Source organism: Notechis scutatus, chromosome Z (genome assembly GCF_049901735.1).
Source record: "Notechis scutatus isolate UNSWTSFEM ecotype Mainland chromosome Z, rNotScu1.2, whole genome shotgun sequence".
In the NCBI taxonomy this organism is placed as follows: Eukaryota; Metazoa; Chordata; class Lepidosauria; order Squamata; family Elapidae; genus Notechis; species Notechis scutatus.
In genome coordinates this window covers 109,729,571-109,736,466 of record NC_142025.1, presented here as the reverse complement: position 1 = coordinate 109,736,466, position 6,896 = coordinate 109,729,571, and positions in this window count along the sequence as shown.

Sequence of the window (6,896 nt, the reverse complement as noted above, 5' to 3'; positions counted from 1 at the left end):
CTAGACATACCCAATTCCAGCAACTATTCTTTATAAGTTTTAGCCTCCAGTACCCCTAATCATCTTTGTGGCTCTTTTTTTGCACTCTTTCTAGAGCCCCAACATCTTTTTTACATCATGGCAACCAAAACCGGATGCAGTATTCCATGTGTAGCCTCACCAAGGCATTATAAAGTGATATTCACACTTCATGTGATCTTGATTCTGTCCCTCTCTTAATGCAGCCTAGAACTTGGTTGGCTTTTTTGGCAGCTGCTACACATGGCTGGCTCCTATTTAAATTATTGTCCACTAAGGACTCCAAGATCCCTCTTACAGTTACTATTATTGAGCAAGGTACCACATATATTGTACCTGTGCATTTTGGTTTTTCTTGCCTAAATGTAGAACCTTACTTTTTGATAATGGGTCCTGTCCATTCCTTTTGTACATTGTGACGCTTGTAAAGCAAGTTATTATATGACCAATCCAATTTTAAGATCTTTTTTTTCAGTGGACATTAAGATAACTTGGCAGTTGTAAAGCAAACCCATTGTTCACTACGGCAGGAGTCCCCAACCCTGTGAGGAATCGTTACGGGTAGCTGAAGGTGAGTGGAGGGCGAGCCAGAGAAACCTAAACCATCACCCACCACTCCATGGAAAAATTCTCTTCTATGAAAATAGTCCCCCGTGCCAAAAAGAGCTGCACTAAGGGACGATTTGTCAAAAATGGGAAGCAGAACATGTCAAAAATCATAGCCACATGACTGTAGGGTGTTATAAACAGCTGTAAATATTGGCCAGTTGTCCAGGGCCCAAAATACAGCTATGTGACTGTGGGCTGTCAGAACTTCAAATCCAGGTCGTATATAGTTTTTGGGGTGGCGGGAGTGGGCAATAATGGCCCCTTTACAACCTGGGAACTTCAACTCCCAGAATTCCTGAGCCACCATGGAATTCTGGGAGTCGAAGTCCACGGGTCAAAAAAGAGTGATAGTTGCCCTCCCCTGATTTGGGGGAGTCCGTTGCAACTTTGAATGGTTGCCAAGTGATCGGTCGTAAGTCAAGGACTACCCATAATGCTCAACATATTTCTCCTTTGCAGAGGAGATCAAGAAAGATCTTCTAAAGCCCATAAACATATGGGAGAAACTTACCTCTAAAACTCTCAATTACACTCTCCAAAACTCTTAATTATGCTCACATAGGGACTAGTTTAGCTAATTAAAAAAAAAAATCCCCATATCCTTGCCAAATTCATAATTTCCTGCTAGGGTATTATTCTCGAGGCACAAATAAAAAGTTTGCTCATAAGAGTGTAGGTTTTCATAACTGCTATTTATTGCTGAAGTGACTTCCGGGTAATCTTTATTAGAAGTAACTTTTATCAAAAAAAAAAAGCTTGCTGCTTGAGAGTGGACTTTTTTTTTTTTTTTTTGCAGGTTGTAAACTCTGTTTCCTGATAAAAGTCCCAGGCCTAATTTACTCCTTGAACTAAAGCACTGATTTATTGCTGATGGGGCATCTGATTCAATGGGCTGAAGTTGGCTGATTTGCTGCTAAAATGAGCTGACAAAATATCAGAGTTGGAAGAGACCTTGGAGGTCTTCTAGTCCAACCCCCTGTTCAAGCAGGAGACCCTATACCCGTGATGGCAAACCTATGGCACGCGTGCCGGAGATGGCACGCAGAGCCATCTCTGGGCATGCGAGCCGTCGGCCCAGCTCAGTTCTGCTGTGTGTGCACGCATGCCTCCCGCCAGCCAGCTGGTCTTCGGGTCTCTGCTGTGCATGTGTGGGAGCAGGGTACATGCATGGGGTGCATGCACAGGGGATAAGTGAGCATGCACAGGATGGGGCACATACACGGGTGATGGACACACATACATGGGACGATGCGTGCATGCTTGGGGGAGTGCACACATGCATGGTGGATGTGCGTGCATCGCATTTTGGCAATGCGTGCGCACTTTGGGCATTCAATACTGAAAAGGTTAGTCATCATTGCCCTATACATTCTGGGCAAATCTAGTCTCTTCTTGAAAACCTCCACTGATGGAGCATCCACAACCTCTGAAGGCAAGCTGTTCCGTGATTAGTTATTTTAACTGCCAAGAAATTTCTCCTCAGTCCTAGGTTGCTTCTCTCCTTGATTAGTTTCCATCCGTTGTTTCTTGTTCTGCCTTCTGATGCTTTGGAAAATAGTTTGACTCTTGTCTTCTTTGTCTTCTTTGTGGAAGTTTATTAAGGTAAGGAAGCAGAAAAGGTGGAATGGAATGATTGTAGGGTGGATAAAGCTGCTAACTAAAGAAGATTGTTACTAAAAAATAAGAAGACATTTTGGTGAAATATAGCCATGGGCATGCATTGCATTATGGTAAGATGCATTGTGGTAAGAACTTCCCAGAGACCAACTAGGATATATCTAGAAAGCTCACAGCTACATACAGCAAAATGTTTCCTGACAGTGAGAACAATTAATCAGTGGAACGGATTGCTTCTGGAAACTATGGGTGCTCTATTACTGGATGTTTAAAAAAAAAAAAAAGACTGGACAGACATTTGTACGTAATTGTATAAGGTCTCCTGCCCTGAGCAGGGGTTGGACTAGAAGACCTCAGAGGTACTTTCCAGTACTGAGTTCTACATTAACCCACTTCTACTGTCCTCTGGAGTTAATATCTAAGCTGATGTTGGCCATGGGTCCAGTGATAGTAAACAGCAATCACGTTTTCTGCCTCTAAATGTCAAATGTTCCTGAATTGCCTCAAGTTCCACTTTAACTGGAGGCCATTAGGATATCATATTAAGATATATTCTCATTGTGTTTCTTTTTGATTTTTATTTTATGGGTTCTGCTATTTTACTTCTGTTTACATTCCTTTTATTTTCTCTCTTGAGAAAGATTGGCAGCAAATAAATTCAACAAATAACAGAATAACAGAGCTGGAATGGATCTTGCTTCAACAGCATGCTGAAGCAGGAAACCAACATCAACAAATGGCTGTCCAATCTCTTCTTAAAACCTCCAGCGTTGGAGCACCCACAACTCCTGGAGGCAAATTATTCCATTGATTAATTGTTCTCCCTGTCAGGAAAATTTATTCTTAGTTCTGGGTTGCTTCTCTCCTTGATTAGTTTCCACCCATTGCTTCTCCTTCTCCTTCTTTTTCTCCTCCTCCTCCTCCTCCATCATCCTTCAGGAACAATAAGGTTTGAAGGAACCTTGGAGGTCTTCCAATCCAACCCACTGCTCAGGCAGGAAGTCCTATACCATTTCAGACAAAGGGCTGTCCAAAAAACTTCCAGTGTTGAAGCATTCACAACTTCTGAGAGCAAGTTGTTCCACTGATTAATTGTTCTCTCCCTGTCAGGAAAATTTATCCTTAGTTCTAGGTTGGATCTCTCCTTCATTAATTTCCTTCTTCATACCTCAGCTCTTTTTGCCAACCTTTGCTTCGAGCTAAAAAATAAAATAAAATCCCCAATCAGTCCAAACAAAGGATTTGTCTATTAAGCCCCTAATCGTTTCGATTTCTTTTTTCCTGGTATTTTCTCTGGCTCTAAAGATAGCAGAGAGCTTCACCAGTGTCCGGTGCTAAAAGAAGGAATTGTTCCTTTTGATGAAGAAATGACTAATTCACAACCGACGAGGTTGTGTCCTTTGTTTGGGTGATATAATGTTTCTTACCAGAAAGACCGAGTCATGTCTAAAGGATCATGCAGGCCCTTTTCGTGCTGGCTGCCTGCTAGCATCGTATTGGGAAACAAATGCATTTTGGGGGCACTTCTCTGCCTGCGTTTCAGTTTGCCAGGCCTAATCTTTGAAGGCCTCTTGGCTTTGCTCGTTTTAACAATTCTCTTTGCACACCTCCTTTGGCATCTGGAAGGCCCATGTGACAATTTCTCATGCCCTCTCAATGGTGCATACAAACAGTTCCTTTATTGTTTGAAAAAGCTCCTTCCGGCCTGGTTCCTTCTCCACTAAAGCTTGATTTTCTTCCTTTTCCCTTAAATAAACAGTGCTAATGCCATGTAGATTGCACAATGCATCTCTCTCTCTCTCTCTCTCTCTCTCTCTCTCTCTCACACACACACACACACACACACACACACGGAGGGAGGGAGGGAGGGAGAGAGAGAGAGAGAGAGGTTTGTGCAAGAGCTTGGCAGCCATATTTGTTCTGTTTCTGGCATATTCCAAGAAGGAACAAAAAATACAGTTGATAATCCCTTGCCAATGGTACTCAAACATCAACTGGGAACAGGAAGGGATGGGTGTAGTGGATAAGCCAGCTGGACAAGGCACTGAACTCATTCACTGCTTGAGTGCGGGCATTGCAGATCAAGTCAGCTTCCCAAATCAAGACAAGATGGAGAATTTGAGATGGAAGCAAATTGCTTTCAGGGATGTCTTCAGCATGCGATTGCAACCGGGGCAAAAGGAGAATAAGAATTTTTTAAAACTGGGCTAGCTTATAAACAGCAGCCAATCTGGAAATAATAGCCAAAATAGAAATATAATATCGGAATTATAATGAATATAATATCGATGAGGGACATTTTCAAAGTTCTATTGATTGAGATCAAAACTCCTACTATTTACCCTTCTTATAATGTTCTTTGTTTAAAATGAAGAGGACCGACTTTCAAAAGAGAAAAGTCCTCAACTTACAACAATTTAGTTGTAAGTTGAGGACTTTTAGAATGGTTTAGTGACCAAAGTTGCAACAGCACTGAAAAAAGTGACTTATGACCATTTTTTACACTTATGACCGTTGCAGCATCCCCATGGTCACATGATCCAAATTCAGACGCTTGTGAACGGACTTATATTTGTGACATTTGCTGTGTCCTGGGGTTACGTGATCCCCTTTTGCGACCGTCTGACAAGCAGAGTCAATGGGGAAGCCAGATTCACTTAACAACCATGTTACTAATTTAACAACTGCAGCGACTCCCTTAACAACTGGGTCAAAAACGGTCATAAAATGGGGCAAAATTCACAAATGTCTCACTTGGCAACAGAAATTTGGGGCTCAGTTGTAGTCGTAAGTCGAGGACTACCTGTAAAGATTTGTGGCAGAGGAACAATTGCTTAGTGAGTGTAAATTAGGTTATATGAGTCCTTAGCCTTCCATGAACCCTAATAAGCATTTCTGATGTTTCTTATTTCCAACTTCTTCAGTCTCCTTTTCCATTTGACTCATTTCATTAGTCCGTTTCTACAAATTCTTGCATAGTTAAGTGAAATGAAGAATGGTTGTAGGAACTGGGCATGGCTAGTCTAGTAAAGAGAAGGACCAGGGGAGATATGATAGCAGTCTTCCAATATTTGAGGGGCTGCCGCAGAGAGGAAGGGGTCAAGCTATTTTCAAAGAACTTGTAGGCCAGACAAGGAATAATGGATGGAAACTGAACAAGGAGAGATTTAATCTGGAAACAAGGATAAATTTTCAGACAGTGAGGACAATCAATCCATGGAACAGAAGTTGCCTTCAGAAGTTGTGGGAGCTCCATCACTGGAAGCTTTCAAGAAGAGATTGGACTGCATCTGTCAGAAATGGTGTAGAGTCTCCTGCTTGGATGAGGGGATTGGACTAGATGACCTACAAGGTCCCTTCCAACTCTGTTAATCTATAAATCCGAAATGATGCTAACCAGCTATCTTTCTGCCTGGGAGAACAGAATCCACATTGCCCCAGTAAATGTGGGAAGGCATGTGTCAAAGGCATTTAGTGGCAAAAAAAAATAAATCTTAAATGAATCTAGGACAGCTGGGGGAAAAAATGCCTTTTTCATCTCTGAAATGCTAAACAGATAACTTTTGGGTCAATGAATAAACAACCTGATGTGATGTAAGACAGCGTCTCATATTTTCTATGAATCATACTGAACTGGAACAGGCTGAAGATTAGTTCAAGCTAAATCCAGAGAGTCTGAACATTGGGATACAGGTAGTCCTTGACTTATCACCAAAATTGGGACTAGGACTTCCATCACAAAGCAAGGCAGTTCTTAAGTGAATCATGCGGTCCACATTTTTGCCACGATTAAATGCAGTTGTTATTAAGTGAATCTGGATTCTCCCATTGACTTTGCTTGTTGGAGTCAGATGAGAAGGTTATGAAATGGTGATCAAATGACTTTGGGGTGCTACAACTCTCAGAAATATGTGCTGGTTGCCAAGTGCCCAAATTTAGATCACATAACCATGAGGATGCTGTAATCATTGTAATCATGAGGATTAAGAGATGACCAGATGACAGAATTGGATGGGACCTTGTAGGTCATCTAGTCCAACTCCCCTGCCCAAGCAGGAGACCCTACACCACTTCTTGTGTAGGCAGTCCAGTCTGTTCTTGAAATCTTCCAATGATGGAGCTCCCACAACTTCCGAAGGTAAGCTGTTCCATTGGTTGATTACTTTCACGGTCAGAATTTTTTTTCCTTATTTCCAAGTTGAATCTCTCCTTGTTCAGTTTCCATCCATTATTACTAGTCTGACCTTCGGGCGCTTTGGAGAATAGCTTGACCCACTCCTCTCTGTGGCAGCCCCTCAAATATTGGAACACTGTTATTATCATGTCACTCCTAGTCCTTCTTTTCACTAGACTGGTCATGCTCAGTTTCTGCAACTGTTCATCGTATGTTAGGCTCCAGTCCCCTAATAATTTTGGTTGCTCTTCTCTGCACTCTTTCTAGAGTCTCAACATCTTATTTTTACAATTTGGTGACCAAAACTGGGTGCAGTATTCTAGGTGTGGTCTTACTAAGGCTTTATAGAGTGGTATTAGTACCTCCCTTGATTTTGATTGTATCCCTCTGTTAATGCAACTTAGAATTGCATTGGCTTTTTTGGCTGCCATTGTACACTGTTGGCTCATATTTAATTGGACTGGTTTTTAATAACATA